Source organism: Poecilia mexicana, unplaced genomic scaffold (assembly GCF_051168715.1).
Source record: "Poecilia mexicana isolate PSO_F unplaced genomic scaffold, ASM5116871v1 scaffold_3, whole genome shotgun sequence".
In the NCBI taxonomy this organism is placed as follows: domain Eukaryota; kingdom Metazoa; phylum Chordata; class Actinopteri; order Cyprinodontiformes; family Poeciliidae; genus Poecilia; species Poecilia mexicana.
Genome location: NW_028263372.1, coordinates 2399780 through 2419060, shown reverse-complemented (window position 1 = coordinate 2419060; position 19281 = coordinate 2399780). Strand labels below are relative to the sequence as shown.

The following is a 19281-nucleotide window of genomic DNA, read 5'->3' as shown; positions in this document are numbered from 1 at the left end:
TTGTTTAAATCATGTTGTGTCACGGCTGCTAAGCAACATAACCCGAGGTGGAGGCTAGGCAGCTAGCTGAAGGCTACAGCTTCTCTCTGCAATGCGCTGCCTTCGCAGGACCCCTCTTCCGTAGACCGGGTCGTTTCTCAAGCCCATAAGCTTGAAAGGATGCAGACCCTGAAGTCGGACACAAAGCTCTAGTGGTCTGGAACACTTATTTTTATATATTTTTTTACATGTATTTTTTGTTTGCGTCTTTTCTTTGTTGTATTTGTTTTTTTCGTTTGCTGTGCGTTTGCACCTGTCGGCCACCGTAGTATTTTAACGATTCTGTATTTTACTTCTGCTGGGCTCCATATGGTTGTGTATTTGTTATAAGTTGCATTGTGATCACTGTTATGTGTAGAGTGTTATGGGGTTCCCCTGTCTGACTGCTGACTCCCCCTCACATGTGATGGACCTGTCATGTGGACGGGGGATCAGGGGAGCGGGAGGACCCGGACCGATGCTGACAGAACACCGGAAGAGCGGAGAGTTCAGTGTGTTTTTAGCAGTGAAGCTATTCAGTTGAGTGTAACGGTTTGTTAGAGGCGCAGCTGCTCGCTCTTATTTCTAATAAACCCTGTTGGCGGTACTACGTCTGCCGTGTGTTGGCGTCATTACAGTATTTACTTGCAGTACACCAATTTAAAAGATAATTACAGGATTGAAAAGGTAAATGTCCAGTAAAATACTGGTATCTACAGACGCCAGCTTTTTTATTATTTTTTTTATTTTATTTTTTTTTTTTACCATTTTTCTGAAAGAACGGTTAAAAAAAACCTGGCGTCTGTAGCTACCAGTATTTTTTTTTTATCGTTCTTTCAGAAAAACGGTAAAGTACTGGCAGCTACAGACGCCAGTATTTTACCGTTCTGTGAAAGAACGGTAATCTACCGTCAAGATTAATTACGGTACAGCAACTGTGGATTTACAGTAAACTTCTGGCGTCTATAGCTGCCAGTATGTTACTGTAAATTTACAGGATTATTTCTTAGAGTGTGGAGCATGATCCATCCCAAGTTCAGTGAGTCCACTATAAACTGACCTTAACCCATCTTTACTATCTTTGTTACTGTTGTGTAAAATAATCTACTTTATTTATAAAGAGATGAAACAAAGTGCTGTACATGAGAGATAACATAACAAAGCTAAGTACAAAACAATATACCTGAATTAAAAGCTCAACACAAAAAAGCCGTAAAATACATCAAATCAATACCAATAAAAGTTTAGTAAAATCAAATCTCATCTGGGTTGAAGACTGATAAGGAAAAATATGATTATAGACGGGTCTTGAAATAACTTGTTTAAAATAAACAATTAGCCTGGTGGGGTAGGGCAAGCTTATATACACTGGGGCTAGAATGTTTAAAGCAGGGGTCTCAAACTCAATTTACCCGGGGGCCACTGGAGGCAGAGTCTGGGTGAGGCTGGGCTGCATAAAGGATTCCACAAAAAAACATTTAAACAATATCCTCAAAATGTCATCAACATTTAATTATTTCTCCAATACATGAACAATTCAAGACTTTTCCAAGATTGGGGAGGATCTGGACCCCCCCCCCCCACACACACACACACCCTTTCAGGGATTTATGCCTATGCTGGTGGATCATCACAGTGGATGAGATGTGGGAGGCTGTGGCTGCTGGAGCTGCTGGTCATGGGGGAGATTCTCTGGATCTGTGGCTTTTCCTCAGAATCTGAATAGATCTCAGTTCACCACCTGCATAAACATCAGCGTGATTTATTTAACTAAGGTAAATGTCCATTAATACTTGATTGTCATGTATTTCTGAATGGTCTGTTAAGACATGTGATTTTTAAAACTCCTAATTGCATTGAAGCAACATAAAGGAATCTAACTGAAGGAAACCATGAACAACTCTCTCTCTCTCTTTGCAGCTAATAATCCTAATTACTGCTATAAAAAAACCTTTTACCCCAATCCTCCTGGGCTTCTGCTTTGAGGTTTGACATCTTTAGCCAGTTTACATTTCTGTCTTTTTTCAAGTTGTCACCTGAAATTACATATCAGAAAAATCAATCATCAAATCTATAAAAGCAAACATTCAAATAGTTTTTATTAATAGTATTAACTACCAGTAATGTTCAATAAAAAAGAGTTTGGCCAACCCCGAGTGTCCTCTTCATCAGAAAAACAGTGTCTTCAGTCAGAGGATGTAACACAGACTGCTATAGGAGATCCTTCTTGCTCACAGACATCAGCATCAACAACAACTCTTTGAAAGACCTTAAAATAATGAGATAAACATTAAGACTAATTGGTCATTTAACTACAAATGACATTAAGCAGAACATCACTTAGTTTGTGCTATGCTACCGGTTATTACCAGGTATTAATATCTCCAGCTTAGAAGTCGCACTAGACACATAAAGCAAATAAATGCATCTTACTTTTTCTCAGTAGTGACGCAAACCACTGACTGTGGCCCCAATAGCTTATAATAAATAAAATTAATCGCAGCGGCGCCGGATTCATTTTTGACGTTAGTGTGTTTCGTCACCTCTGTTACGCACTTTGAATGTCAGGCGCACACTTGTTCAATTGATATGATGGCACCTGTCAATCAATTCAGTGGGTTTGTTACAATTTGTCCCGAAGTAAACAATGAACATCCCTTACCTGGAGAACGTTTCTGGGTCCATGCGCTGCGGCCTGACTAGATTTGATGATTGATTAAATTGGGGCGACTGTGGCTCTGTGGGTAGAGTAGTCATCTTGTGATCAGAAAGTTATAGGTTCAACTCCAGCTTCCTCACGTCAATGTGTTCCTAAGCAAGGCACTTAACCCCAAATTATCCACCAATCTGCGTATAAATGGGTGAATGTGACTCCAGTGTAAAGTGCTTTGAGTGGATAAAATGATTGGAAAAGCGCTATATAAGTTCAGTTCATTCACCATCTAAATGCACAGCGGTCATAGAGATTTGGTGGAAAATAATCAGAATTTTTTTTTAAAAAGTTGTCAGTGGGAAACCTGCAGAAGGCAGCTTTACACAGAGTATTTAGATGGCGGAATGGACTTTATTCCATTTTCAAAACTAGAGTCTGGAAAAACGTAAAAGACGGATAAATGCCTGCAGCCGATCTAAGAACAGCTGAATACAGATGGACGGTATTAAAACACCGTGTCTGTATGAAGGTTTTGTCATCATTGGTGTGAATGCACCAGTAGCGGGTTAAACAGTTGTCCAACCGGGTGATCTGTCAGCTCTTCAGTTCGCAAAACCACACACACACAAAAAGCTCATAAACCAATGACCTGCCAGAACCGCGCACACGGTAAAAAGTTCAGGCAGGATCCAAACGACCGCTCTTAGAACTACGGGAGGATTCAAACTCCATTCATTCATTTTTAGGTTACAGAAAAAGTGCCAAGCCGCCAAATTTACAAAGTAAACTGACCAATAAGGTTCTTCTTTTCTGTTTTACTTTAAAAAAAAAAAGCTCTCCAGGTACACAGTGTGTACAGCCGTACAGCTGTGGGCGCCCCTGTGTTTATCTACTTATTACAAGTCCAAAATAGGCACAATACAACTATGCCGAGGACAGATAGATATGACAAAAATCATATCTATCTGATTTGTATCTATTAATGTTACAAATATTTGTAACATTAAAAAAAACAATAAAATAAATGTCAATGTCAAATATCCTCCAGCAATGCCAGTTTAGAGTAGCAGGATAACCCAATAGTTCCAGCCATCATCACGCTATCTGGATGCTGTGGGTCTAAAACCAAAAGGCAGCGCAGATTATATTTGCTGCATGTTCCACAAATTGAATGTTTGGCCGGGCGTGGAGCCCCCTAGTGCCTAAGTACAGTATTAACCGGTAGTAACCGCATTTTATAGAAACGTCACACACGAACATTCCAATGACTTTCAGACAATATTCAGAGATGCAGACTTTCTAAAAAGACAAAAATAGAGGTTTTGTTCTAAATATTAACCACCACAGATATAGAAATTGATTAAATTACAGCAAAAATATTGTTTTTAATAATGCACGAATGTTCAGAGTGAACATTCAGACATCTGATGAATGTAAAGTCCGAACATTTGACTTTCAGACTACGTTCGGCTTACGTAGTCTTAACATTTGCTTGCTAGCTGGGTGGAAAGTCATGGAATTTCATTTTTCATTTTCAAGACCTGGAAAGTCATGCAATTTCATTTCAGTTTATGGAAAGTCATGGAATTTGCAAATAAGCGCAAAATATACTGTTTTTCTCTTTGCTGCATGTGTTTCTGTGGTTCACGTCTCAGACTCGACCGCATTTGGTATTGGTCTTGTCTTGGTGTCGAACACTGAGGACACGAGATTTTATTTCAAGACCACAACTATAGAAATGTCACTAAATTGCCAGTCCAGTTTGTCGACATCCTTGTTTTCACTGGATGCAAAGCATACCGATTCAAATCCAAGCAATAACGCGACTTACTAATTACGTGTTTCTGATACCGCTGTCAGCCATCGCCTCCCCCTTTAACTCACACCGGCACTCCAAAACATGTGCAGTGTTTGTCTCGGAGCGGGAGAAGATGTCTGTCTAGCCAGCGGTAGTAAGCGATAAGCATCAGTGAGTAATTTCCCACAGTGGCGGACAACAGGAAATGCAGACCGCAGGGAAAAAAAAAAAAAAAGAACACGACAGAGAGGCGATGAAGAAAATATCCAAGCTAACAATCTGTGCTGATCCTGCGCTTCGGGTAAAATCTGATGAGTTCGTGTGTGCATACTGGGCTGAGCAGGAAGCAGGGAGCTCTCAAAATATGGATGTTAATTCTGAAGCATTAGAACAGGTTTACGAACATCAGAAGGGTCTAGGGTTACCACCCATCCCGTAAAATACGGAATCGTCCCGTATTTGGCTGTTAAATCTTGCGTCCTGTATTGCAGTGGTCCCCAACCTTTTTATTACCACGGACCGGTCAAGACTTGGAAAATTTTTGCTGCGGACCGGGGGTGGGGGGGAGGAAGGGGTGGTGAACCGTCAGATAAGGCTTGGTGTTCCCGTTAAATCCTGAATATACCCAATTTGGTTGTCTTGGCACTTTTATCGCAGCCTGTGGGGTTTTCCCTTCCCTGACTGGGAACAAGAATATAACCTGCTGAATGTGAAAGGTAGCCAATCAGAAAGCACGGTGACGTAAGAACAGAGGGGAATCCCAAACACCTGACATATCGCGCAACTGAGAGTCCGGTGGATATCGGAGATGATATGTGGAAATGTTTATTATTATATGTAAAGGTCATTATTATATATGTTTATGTTTATTCAGTTAAAAATGTTAACTATGAAAAAACAGAGTCGCCTTCAAATCATAGTGCAGCAAATAGAGCGGCTGCTCCCGTCGTCTTTTATCCACCGCCTTTTCTTTTTTAGTCTTTTATCTCTTAAAATGACTCCACAAACTGTCACTGTTGCTTCTACATCGTCATCCATGTTTGGTTATTTTAAATTCCCGCTATGTTGTGGTTTTTTCTGGATTATCCTCTGCAATTGGGATGTTCGTGACTGGAATCGGTTCGTGTTGCTCCTGCCGTGTGGCTGAACACGAACCGATCGAATCTGTTGTACTTTTATCAGCTCTGTGGTCACAGAGGTTTGGAGAATCGGCCGACAGTTCTTAAATCTTGCCGTCTAAACCAGACTTAATTATCACAAGCTCTACTCATCTCCTCTAGACCACTGCCCAAACGCTCTGACTCTGGTCGCTATGATAACGTTTACATATCCTTTCAAAATAAGATACAGATGCGCCACAAAAACGAACATTTTACTTTCGTGAAGATTTTAACTCATGATAATGACTAGGGCTGAAACGATTCCTCGAATGATTCGAGTACCTCGATTACTAAAATTCCTCGAGGAAAATTTACCTGCCTCGAAGCTTCGTTAATTTATGTTTTATTAGTTAGCGCACCGTGTTCCGGCCGGGACTTCATTTGCGTTGCGCGGAGCTCTCACTTCCGCCTCTGAGTTGTTGACAAAAGCTAAGTCTCAGCGGCATAAAGTCCAATCTTCAAGATTGGCCCGTGGGGATTTTATTGATTGATGATAATGCCCGACTTTTTATCGTTTTTGGGGAACCAATAAGCATCCTTAAAATGACTGGGGGAATGCCTGGAGTACGGCAGCATTTCTCCTCCGGGGCTGCTGGTTGAAAGCGAACGGCGGGAAGAGCGCTGAGGTGAGCGGATAGCCTGAACAGGGCGGGCGGCTGAGTAGCTGATGCTTACCGTGTAAATGTAGCTTTACCGACGAACCGCACAATAAATTTCATATCCCGGTCTGAAGAAACGGGTGGCGGAGCGCATCGTACATGGCTGGTAGATGAGTTTCTGAGTGTGACCAGTGAAGGTGTCGTAAATATCCCGTATTGCTTCCCCCCGTGTTCGTCCCCCGGTCTAACGGTTCGTCAGTCCGCTGGTCTATTTCCTCCCCTCCACCCCATCTTACGTTCGTTCATTCGCCCTCTCCTCCCACTCCAGGCGGCATTTCCCGTATTTTCAAACCCAAAGCGTGACAGGTTAGGTGGCAAGGTGAGTTTAATTAATCTATTAAACTCACTGAAGATGAATACATAAACTAAAAGCTGGATTGTAGACATTTTTATAAGCATATTTGTGAGCCTGCCTCTTTGTTATTAAATTCAATATAATTTCAGATTTTTCTATAACTTTTCTTCTGGTTAACTTAGAAAGTGAGCTATTATTGTTACAGGTTAGTTTTCTAAACTACAAAAAAGCAACTGTTAGGGATGCTCAAATGTGAACAATTGGACTGATATTGATATCTGATAGTAACACCGGTATTATGCCAGATTTACCAGTATTTCATTTTATAATTTTTTTTATCCGATTACTCGATTAATCGTAAGAATAATCGATAGATTACTCGATTACTAAAATATTCGTTTACAACAGCCCTAATAATGACTAACTGGAGCCCTGAGCTTGTTTCTCTGCAACGAGACGGTCCATCTGGGAGTGATGGAGACAATGACACCCGAAGTGTTGCTTATATCCACAGCCTGCTTGGTCTCTACGTGGTGAAGCAGTTTGAAGCTTCATTGCCTCATTAGCAGCTGGTCGCCGCATGTTACTCAGAGCGGCTTGTAATGTTTGACTCACCTACCGGTCCGGGATAAATCCATCCTCCTGTCTCTTCTCTGGGCCTTTTCCCCTTTGCTAAGAAACTTTCCAAAGACATCTGATCTGTTTCTTACGGAGCCCCCCAGGGGACATGGGGAATTTTTTTTCTTTTGCGCAATACTCGTTCCTCGCAAAACTTTTGCGTTCCCTCGCAATAATCTACTGATCAGTTCATGCGGCATAATTGATACTATAAGCCTTTTTTACGGTGGAAGCCGTACTTTCTGCTTTAATACAGGCTTATAAGGTTTTTCCATGGACTATTGAGTTATTATCGCGGGGTAATAAGTCATCTGATTGTGTCTCTATTGTGTTCGTGTCTGAATGGTTTAAAGGGCTGCTTTCTGTGCCGTTCCATCTGAGCCTTAACAGACATAAACATGCAGTAAATAAATCGATTTTCAATCAGTTTTTTGCACCAAAGCGTTAATAATAATAAACACGTTTTATTATTATAACACACAGCAAACTAATGGTGGTAGACGGCCGCACTGGATTAACTCGGGGAATCTCATCTGTCCGTGTATCAATCAACTCCTAACCTCTTCTTTGTTCTGTCACAATTATCGATTTTTTTAATTTTTATTATGCTCCAAACTTTGCGAGGACTGACCCCCCAGCTCACCCGCTGCCTCACACACCGAGCCAGCAGCGTCACCTTCCCATTCATACTTCATGACAGTCACGCCCACATCGACACGCCCACCACCAGGTGTCAAAGCCGCTGCTCCTGTCATATCAATAATTACTTATTTCATTCATATTGCTCTTATAGAGCCTCAGTGAAAACGTGTTTATTATTATTAACGCTTTGGTGCAAAAAACTGATTGAAAATCGATTTATTTACTGCATGTTTATGCCTGTTAAGGCTCAGATGGAACGGCACAGAAAGCAGCCCTTTAAACCATTCAGACACGAACACAACAGAGACACAATCAGATGACTTATTACCCCGCGATAATAACTCAATAGTCCATGGAAAAACCTTATAAGCTTGTATTAAAGCAGAAAGTACGGCTTCCACCGTAAAAAAGGCTTATAGTATCAATTATGCCGCATGAAGTGATCAGTAGATTATTGCGAGGGAACGCAAAAGAAAAAAAAATTCCCCATGTCCCATGGGGGGCTCCGTAGTTTCTTACTCATTTTGCTGCTTGTGGGCTCAGTGTTGGCGCGCAAGTAACAGAGAATCCGGTTAAAGGATTTTCAAAATAAAAGATCTTCCAGACTCAAATAATACATAAAACAGAAATATTTAATTATTTCTTGCGCGGCCCGGTACCAATTGGTCCACGGACCGGGGGTTGGGGACCACTGCTGTATTGAACCGATACGGGACGGGATTTGTTCCGTATTTCTATAAATATCCGAAAGACTCGCCCATCACACAAATTTCAACATTAAGTGTAACAATAATGACCAAAATAAAATAGGAAATATTAAGGTCAGCTAAATTCTCGTTGCGGGAGCTAAAGGACCCCTGAACGCTACGGGCCGACGCCGTTGTCACGGTTGCTTAGAGACAGACACTACACAGCGCGGTGAGCTGCTGTCAACCCGCCTCTTTTTACAACGTCCTCGACCCGATTCCATGTCCTTAGAAGTAAAACCTCTCATAAAGATACAGACGTGAGAAGGAAGACGCAAATCCCCGGCTGAATAATGTTAGTGGGGATGAATACAGGCAATTAAAAAAAATGTATCCATCGTGGCGCAGTGTGCTCCTGTATGAATGGATCAGGAGAGGAACTGCAGACCTGTTAGAACCTAAAGAACCAGACATCAGCATATCTCCATCCCTCAATGATCTCATGAGGCTGATATGGTACAGAACGTTTTGCTGTGATTAAGTTTCTTATAGACTTTTTATTTGTGCTTTTAGTTGGCGATATTGGTTTATTTGCTTATTTAATGTATAATAATATCAGGCAAAATACTATAAATGGTCATTTAAAGAACAAATCATACAAATGCATATCATGATGGGTTTTATACTTTTAGCCCACATGCAGAAACACTCACGGAAAGTCTGATAAAATGAGAATGTTTATGAACAATTGAGTACACACAAAAAACAATTCAACTTGGTGGGGAACTGCGGTCAGGAATCCAGGTGCGTCTGCATAGAGAGGGAGAGAGGTGGTGAGTTCAATGTCGGTGGGAACTAATTCTGATAACAGATCTGCTTGGTTCTTACTTGGGGATCGCTGACTCAGTTCCAGAGGAAGAGGCACGGTGCCAGATCGTGGGGAAAACTGAAGGTGTTGGCTGGTCGGAGATGGGTGAGGCGTTGGAGGGCAGACAGGTGAGTTTTCCGACGGCACAGAGGAGCAGCGGAGCTGACTGCCAGCTGGAGATTGGCTGAAGGTTATTGCATGGAGGAGAGGGTCTATGGAGCTCGGGCAACCAATGAGTACAACTCACAGCGTCACGAGAGGATTTCATCTAGAACTTGGAGGACTCGAGAATATCCCGGAGGATCTTGAAGGCGTCCTGAAGAAGATTCACAAGAGAGAAGTACATGAAAAAACTCGAAATGATCACAAGAAAAAAAGCGTAGCGAAACAACGAGGGGGTGGTGTACCAAAAACAGACCAACACTCTGGCAAAGAGATGCTGGCAGTCTGCTGCTCAAATACTCCTCTGGGGTTGATGATTCTTCACAGGTGTGGAAGTAGGACCTGCCAGCACGCCCTCCACGAAAACACAGCTGGATGGCACCCTCTAATGGACAAACGGTGCAACTGAAAAGGAAAACAAACTAGCTGTTGTGATCTGTGTTTTCTGTGTATTTATTTTGAGGTTTTTCTGTGTTTATTAGTCTGTTCTCCGGTGAGTCTCTGTGTCTTCCCTGTTGATTGATCCCAGCTGTGTCTCATTTCTTTGATTACCCTCCCAGTGTATTTAGTCCCAACTGTTGTCTTTGTCTCTTGTCGGATCCTCGTCGTGTGTAACCAGCCTGTTTCCCTGTGCCGTCGTGCGTCCTGTGTTCGTTGTGCTCCCCGTTGTTCTGTCCCGTTGACATTTAACATTAAATTCTCATCATTCATCACTTCAACCTGGGTCTGCCTGCGTCTTCTCTCACCTCACCAAAACCCTCAATCATGACACTAACCTCACAAACTGGTACCCAACAATACATAAATATTTCCTACTTTAAAAGGTTGTTAGGGCTTTATGTATGTTTTATTTTGAAATGTTGATATATTGTATGAATTCATTGTTCAGTGATCATTTATGCACCAGACACAGACCTGCAGGCCCAGGGACGGTTCTGGACGGGGACCAACAGGGTACCAAATAAGTTATACTAAATAAATGTCTTATGTTAATACTCAGTGGTGGATTTTTTAATCTTCACAATTTTACTTTAACAATGAATTAAAAATTATAGTGCTGCACTTTTAGCTGCTGTATAGGATCACACTTTCCATCTGCCAGGGATCTGCAACCTGGATCTCTGGAGACGCAACTGGCTCTTTGGCTTACTTATTATATCAAATGATGAAATATTGCTCTGTTTCTTTGTTTTTATTTGTTTGTTTCATTCTTTTTTAAGTGTTTCCATGGAGAAATACTGACTATCCTGGCCCTTGTGGTGAATTTGGTCTAGAACCAGCCTCCAAGCCTAACTCATTATTTGTATAAATATTGTGGTAATGCTCTGTAAAATACCAGAATGTTCACATAACTTTTATACTTTTGGCTCTCTGAGGAAACATTTTGAATATCGAATCAGGTGTTATGATCAGTTAGTCAGTATAAGACAAAAAACAAAGCCATAGAATATTGTCTATCACTGCAGCGGACATCCCACCCCATGAGAGTAGGGCGACGCGCTGTGGTGGGGCGTCCCTTATTTTGATTTCTGAAAGGTGTTGAGAAAATAAATTTAAAATAAGCTAGTTTTAAAACTTAACATGTCTTGATTCAAATGGCCTAATTGTGGTTTTGAATTTAGTAACGTATTCTGACTTTTTGACCTTTATTTTACTTGTAGTTACTGCAGATGGTTTGCTAGGATCGTTTGAACTGCCTTTTGTCTGTGTGGGAAAACAATACAGGAGAAGTTGTAGCTTTTCACACTCATCTGTGAAAGGCCGTAAACACGGCAGGGGTTTCTAGCTTCAGACAGAGGGTCAGAGATAGCTCCTGGTTGGATGAGCAAAGATACGCCTTATTTGAATAAATTAAATACAAGAGGATAAAACTTTCTACACAGAAGTAACAGATCAGATTTGCTCTTGCAACTCTCCAAAGATGTCTTTGCACGTCTTTGCTTTTCTTCTTCTTTCCATTTATGTCAGGTAAATGAATGTATGTCTCCGTTGTTCTGCAGTTTCTGTGTAAGTTTGTGCATTGTCTTACTTCTAAGTTTATGCATTGTCTTATATTGGATTAAACTCTGTAATTCTGTGACGTCAACACGCATTGTTGTTTTCCTTGTGGCTACACGTGGCCCGCCGAGAGGACCTGGGATCCAGAGGAAGAGAGAGCCAAACTTTTTTCCAAAGTTAACCAATTTAGAATATTCTTCCTTAACAGTGTCAACCCTAGAAGGGTCTCTTCTCCAGATCGCACTTTGAAAGCCAGCTCGCAAGTGGTGAGTACATCCAAATACAGACTGAGTTATCCCCCATCCACCGCAGTCATGGAAAGTCATGCTTTGCATATTGTATTTTTAATTTTCTTAAAAGGCAGTGATGATTTTAAACGGGTTTCTTGACTGGAAAGAGCAAGAAAACAGTGAAAATTCCAGAAAAGTAATGTGACTGCTTGCGCACGTTCAACACAAACTTAAAAAAGTGGAACTAGCTTTATGGTCCATTCACACCAAATGCAGCAGGGAAAGAGGTTTGCCAGAAGTTTCTTGCACAGCAGCTTAACTTTCCCTCTTTAGCGATTGTTAATCCACATCTCTCCAATATTAATTCTTTCCTGACTTCTAGGTCAGATTGACCCAATCCATTTGACACAACACATTTCTTTTCAGTCAAAACATATCTTAATGTGAATCAACCAACATCATGATTTTTAACTATTAATATAATTATGTTCCTCTACATTGTCCAACCGGAGCAGCATATTAACTCTATATTAACTATTATAATCCTTCATGGTTGTTGTTTTTATTTTCGCTTGCGCGTATCAGGACGCAGAATAGTGAGATTTGTAGAGTATCAGTGACGTTCAGTTCGGATGAAGGCGGCCAGGACGTTAGGTTATATTTGAATCGGATACGTATCGGATATGGGTCACATTCGAAAAGAATCCGACCTGTGCTGTTCACACTGCCATGAAAAGTCCGGATACAGGTCACATTACGTCCAAACAAATCGGAATTGGGTCACTTTAGGCTGCAGTGTGAACACAGCCATAGACTTCGAATGTAAACCAGACGTGCCTGATGCTCAAAACGCATATGGTGTGAACTCACCATTAGCCACCAGCTAGCAGAGGTGGAAGGAACTGTCCTACTGTTGCAGGCAAAGGTTCAAAGTGTACAAAATAGCACAAGTGCATTAAATAAAGGTTTTGACCAGGTTTGGTTGTCAGAGGGGAAATACTGACCCTGACTAGATAGTCAGGTAAGCTTGGTAAGGAAATAAACCTGATTAGAGAGAAAGATACGGCTGCTAAAAATTGAAAGAGAAAGGGAGACAGATAAAAAAAGATAGATAGATATGAAGAATAAATAAATACAGTATATAGAGAATGAATAGAGAACATTGTCAAGTTTTTCTTCCTTAGGAATGTTCTGTAAAATATGTAGACATATTGAAGACATTCAAATACTTCTTTAATATCTACTAAATGTATTTTGTTTGCATTGTGACAAAGTGGTTCAGTTTATGTTCACCACTTGTCCCTTATATTTTCTCATTCACTTATTTTTATAGCTGGTTAGAATAATTAATGTAAACATTGCAATTTTGCTTTACTTACTATCCTGGGTTTGTTTGTGTTAGCATTATGTTGCAGGATCTATCTATGTTTAGGTTGGTTATTATTTCTGGATTGTGGGTTGAATTTGTTTCAAGGTGTATTTATTTTTTCTTTGAACTCACCATCATTTGTAGGGGTTGCACCAATTAGTCGACTAGTCGACTCGTCGATTCTTTTCTCTGCACTGACTTTTTTCTGGGCCAGTCGACTAGTCGCAATTACATGACTAAACAGATTTTTCCCAAAAAATGAAAGAAGGTGGACTAGGTGAGTTTGTCAGAAAGCTCAAATTGTATAAAAATGTAAATAATTTAATAATTACAAACTGTAAATTACAACTTAGGCTACCGTGCGCGGCGCAGTGGTTAGCGCGGCGTCCCGCATACAGAGCCCGGTAATCAGGAGTCCGACTCCCGTCCTCCATTCGCTGGGCCCAGGCCTCTCTCCGCTCTCTCTGCCCCCTTACAGTCAGGTTGTTGTCAAATAAACTAGTGCCGAAAAAAATCCTTAAAAAAAAATAAATAAATAAAAAAGACTACCGGAGTAATGTGTTACAACGCGTCATGATGTCAGGCTTTTTTATCCATCCAACTGATCAGCGTCACCCTGCGTATTGAAGCTTTTAACCTGGCAGCTTTACGCTCTTATAAAGATATGGTTTGACTACATCTGGAAACTAAGTCCAAGCTCCATCCTGAGGATCTCATAGAGGCGATCTCGGCCGCCGTCCGCATGTCGGTTCAGAGAGCCGCTGAGTCAGCAGAGATCATGCTGTGCATCGGGCGGAGGAGCAGCAGGAGGAGCAGCAGGAGGAGCAGCAGGAGGTTTCGTTAAATTCAACTGTAACCAAACGGGATCCGTTCATAATAAGTTTGGTTCGTGATGTTCCAAAAGCACCATTGTGGTCAGTGTGATCATTTGACTCCTATACGAGTAACTATCCAGAGATCATCAGCATCAGCCGGTGTTTGGAAAAAAAAAAAAAAAAAGTCATACCCGACTTTGTACAATGAACTTTTCTCCGCTGCTCACGAAGAATGATCTGTTTATTGCTCTTTTAATTCTCCATAATAGACTTAGTAAAAGCAGGAGAAGGGGAGTGTGTGTGGGGGGGGAGGGGGTCCATATTTGCCGTGACAATAGTTGATAAAGTAGTTGTGAAGGGTTTTGCGCTTACGTCACTATGACGTCACCGCGACTAGTCGACATCGACTCGACTATTATCATGATGTAGTCGACCTTAAAAAATATGTAGTCGTTCAACCCTTGTAGATCTGCAGGAGTGCGGGAGGGGCCGACCCAGTACTTCCTGATTAAGTGGCTGGATGATGTCAGTGATTACCTTATTGGGTTCTACCAATTAGAGGGTTTTTCTTTTGTGTATTGCTTTGTTTGTTTTTCTTTAAAAATAATCTTTTGAGTTATTTTGGATTATGTAACTTATTTTGCAGATAATTTCATTATGTAGGAGTTTGTAAATTGATTTGTAGTTTTGGTGTTTCTTTATTTAGATTTTGTTTGTTTGACCTGTTCCTTGGTGGCTGTGTCCAATCAAGCACAGGTGTGGTGCCAAGTTTGTATAAAAACAGTGAGTTTTTGAATGCTGGGAGAGAAGTCTGAGAAATGACTGAATAAAAAAATATAACTGGAAGAAACTGAAGCAGTGGCTGGTCCTGATTTTCTGCTCACTTCTGATCCTTGAGCCTAACCTACTTTACATGCATTTACATTGATTACAGTAATCAACCTTTCTGCAGACAGATCAAAATTAAAGCAGCAGTGTACTGATTGCAATTTTCTGGCCGATTAATGATCTTTAAAAAAAACCTGACTTCCTGATTTGTTTTGTGTGTGCAAAATATACAGAAAAAGTCACTAACTTGGTGTGATTGTTGTAAACCATGCAAATGGAGAGTTGACTTTCCATTAGCCCTCTGTCTTAGAGCAATAGCAGTAAAGAATATGAATAATAGTAAAGAGCTGGTTCTCCGTGAGAACCATTCTTTGTTTTTGTAATACTCCGTGTACACTGCAGTACCTATTATTATCCTATTTATTAACAATATATATTTATTTAATCATTGAATAAACCCTCCAATTAAAGACTAGTGGTGTGCAGTGTGTGTGCCTGTCTGTTCTGAACTTTTATAGAAGCAGTTAGTTCTACATGCATGTGCAATCTTGTGTTTGCATTACTGCTAATATGTTATTGATTATGAAATTCCTGTCGTATGATTCCTCAGTCAATATATTGGCACTTTTCAATTGGTACTGTGTGGGCTTCATTTTCACATTTGTCATTTATGTTTCCTCCCCATCTCCCTGTTTTACACTTTTACATGTTTGCTATAGTTCAACTTGGTTGGGTTAGTCTGTCAGTTATATACTTTTCTTTATGAACCTGTTGTACATGGATCATGGAAATTATACTGAAGGTAATGGAGGGTCATGGAAAAGTCATGGGACATTTTTCCTAAATACCACTGGGAACCATCAACATAAAAAGAAAAACATTCTACATTTACATTGTGAAGATACAAGCCATTTTCAGGTTCAGTAATGTTTGATCAAAGTCAGGTTTGTCAGTGCATTAGTTGTACAGGAAAATCAACATTTTCTATCACTGTCTATTTGTACTTTTCTCTGCATCTTCAGACAATCTGCAGCAGCTGAGATTCTGGGAGGTTCCACACCAAGACCTCCAGCCTGAATCTGTGCCGTCCACCGGACCACGGAACCTGCCTTCCAAACAACTACACTAGTTAATGTGTTGGTAGACATTATGGTTTATCCTTAATCTGTACAGACTAACCTTGTTCTTCTTTGAATTCTTAGCATTATGGTGTTTTCTTTTGCTAATTGCTTATAGTAAATATGTGAACATCCGTTAAGTTGTAAGACTTTACCTGTTAACTTTAGGTAGCTGTGAAACCACCCATGTTAATCTTTGATTCTATTTTGTTAAAGATTCAACAGATTAGGGTGATCTTAAATATTTCATCCGTTCTTTGTGTGCAGTGAGGTGAACATTAAAGTTAATTCAGGAAACACTTTTGTCATCTTTCTACAGTATAAATGGAATGATGCCTCTATTATATTTTTTACATCAAACTTTTTTCCTGCCATACAGCAGTGGTCAAACTATGGATAAATGTTTGTAATTTACTGTCAACAAATGATCACCAAAATGGTTTGGCATAAAGACAGGTAATGTTTCCACATGCTGCACTGTATGCAAGTAAATGTGATGCAGCTGAGTGAAAGTTGTACAGCAGGGCTCAACTCCAGTTCAGGAGGGTTCGGAGTTCTCCAACGTTTAGATGTCTTTGCTTTAACACATCCGACTCAAATCCTGAGGTCATTCTCAGGACCTCAAGCAGCCATTTGATTCAGGTGGGTTGGACTAGGAACATATGTAAATGTTGCAGGACACCGAAATCGATGTCTGGATTTGAGGACCCCTGTTGTAGAGGGTCAGTGTGTTCCAGCAGCCGTCCATCAGATCAGAGGGTTGATGAGATCTGAAAGGTCCTGATCCTCCAGTAAGTAAAATAACATGTGACCCCAATCCATCAGTCAGCTGCTCATTCCTGTGTGTAAATATAAGGTCATTTATACATATAGAAATTCAATAAATTACAATTGAAAGGCATTTTATTTGACTCAATTATATTCACTTAGTGAATAAAGTAAAAGGCATATCAGAATATTTTACACACTACACAAATATTATCAATCAGCAACGTGACTTTAGAATTTGATTGGAACCTGTTAGGCAGAACAGATACTGTAAGAACCACCGTAGAGATCATTTTCATGGATCAAAGACGTTCTCTTAAACTGTGCTGAAGTGTGACGTTAACCATACAAGGACTTAGCTACCAACAGCTGAAGTAGCATAGCTAATGTAGACATTAGCTCCCAGTAACAGAAAAATATGAGGGCAGAGTATCAAACTACCAGACATATAAAACATAATCTTAAATGATTTATAATTACTCTATGTCTCATTATAATCGGAGAGCAAAGCCTGTAGGTTTAACTGGTACTTACTTCTGTGGACAGACCACCGCGACGCTCCGTCTTGCTTCTTGGCTTGACAGCCTGTTTTTCCAGCCAGTGAACCATTCCGCCACCCAGTGGTCATTTTAACCACATAAAAAATCTGTACCGCTCAAAAATGCACAGTAGGTCTATAAACAGTTTTGAGTATTATAAATAAGTACTAAAATATTCTGTTTTCCAACAAAATAACGTCTTTGCCACTTCGGCACAAGCACAGTGACAAATATTCAGGGGATGAAAACACTGGATGCCGAGCAAAAATCATATGACCCAGCTTACCACCAGCATTTAAACGCACCACTTACGCACAAATCAGAGGCTGTCCTGCAGTGAAATGAATCAAAAATCCTCGTGCATTCGTAACCATATCTGTGCGTAAATGCAGTTTGGTCTGTGTGCATCAGGCGACTCGTGCGTACTTTCTCAATTTTTGTAGGCGTAGAAGGTGGATATTTGTAATTATTAGTTTTGTGAAGTTGTAGTTAAAAAATTTGTGTGTAGAAATTTAATATTTGTAGAAATTGTATTTGTGTGTGTGCGCTTTTATTTCGCATTCCTAATTTCTTCATATTTGTGTATGCATTTGACCACATATTTACAAGTATCCAGAGTTGCGGACAAATTTTCTTTTTACAGTTTACAAATCATGTCTCACAGATACAACTATCCAAACTTACCCATGAAGAAGCTTACACGAACAGTACATACACGCACAGGTATTGGGGCTTTTTTCACTCCATAGTATTAATCCTTTTCTATTTGAACCAGAGCTCTTTGAAATCGATCGGAATGCAAAAATCACAAGAGGTGATGAAGATGACAAGGACCAAACAGAGGAAGAGGACAGAGTTAGCCGTAGGAGTTGGTGTTTTGCTGGTGCTGCTTTCAGCTTCATAAATAGGGTTAGGATTACGTAAATGACTGAAAGTGTTCTGGAGAAATGTCGCGGGCACAGATTAGGTCCTTCGAAAGTTGTTTTCCACTCCGGCTCTGGCACTGGACTCTTTTTTCTTTCATGTGGGAAATTATCCTAATTCATTTTTTTTTTTTTTTTTAAATAACACCCCAAACAGTGACACAGTGTGGCACTATCTAAAATTACACCAGTCAAATATGATAAACAACTAATGGGGTAAAGTTACCCTTCCTATGTTTACTCTGTATGCTCCAGTACAGAATGGACCTGATGATGTCATCCACCCATCGGTGAAAAAATGGCGACCTCCATGGGTGAAAAATATAACTAAATATATATATATTTAAAGTAAGTACAAGTTTTGGTATGTCACAAACAGCAATTTTTTAGTTAATAGGAAAATTACAGCATATTTAGTCCAACGTGTTCAACTAATCCCAGATCCCTTTAAAACAATCTAGTGATAATAATTCCAGGCCATCTGTCTGCAGGATCCTGAGATCAGGGTGGTGTTTTTATTGTACTGTAAACCTTAGAAGGAATTTAAAAAATAGCTCATGGGGAGTCTTACATTCTGCTTAATTATATAAAGAGAATGTACCAAGCTGGTCTCTGGCTGTGAAATTAGCCAGTTTGGGTGTGGCTTTGTCGATTGGTGTAAAATAATTATTTCCCTAACCCGAACAATAAAGCTTGGACATTTATGTGAGATTTTGGTATTGCAATAAAAACTGAATTTATTTTAGGGCAGTTGACATATTCTTAACACGGTGCCAGTAACTTTGAAGTGAATTGAACTGATCTAAATCTCCCTTTCCCTAAATAAAAACATTCAAAAGTTTTGGAAACAAGTAATTCTCATTCTTTGTACCACTTCTTCAAAGACTAATAAAATGAATTTCTGAATTATTTGCAAAAGTATCTATACCTCTTGAACTTTAAGATTATAACTGCTTGTCACATTTTTCACAATTTTAATTCATAAAAACTTTAAAAAATTATTTTGCTTCCATTTATGTACTACTTTGTGTGGATCATTAATATAAAATCCATGTGTTTTTACTGTAAGATGTAAAATAATAAAGAGGTATGAATACCTTTACAAGACGCTGTACAGTTGTAGACTTTGTTCTA

The 19281-nt window shown here is 40.0% G+C and overlaps 1 protein-coding gene across 3 annotated transcripts in view; it reads right to left on the bottom strand.

Moving 5' to 3' along the window:
- The window catches only part of tmc3 (transmembrane channel like 3), a 123810-nt gene that overhangs the window by 12486 nt on the left and 92043 nt on the right, over positions 1–19281 (bottom strand). The gene's annotated exons all lie outside the window — the stretch shown is intronic.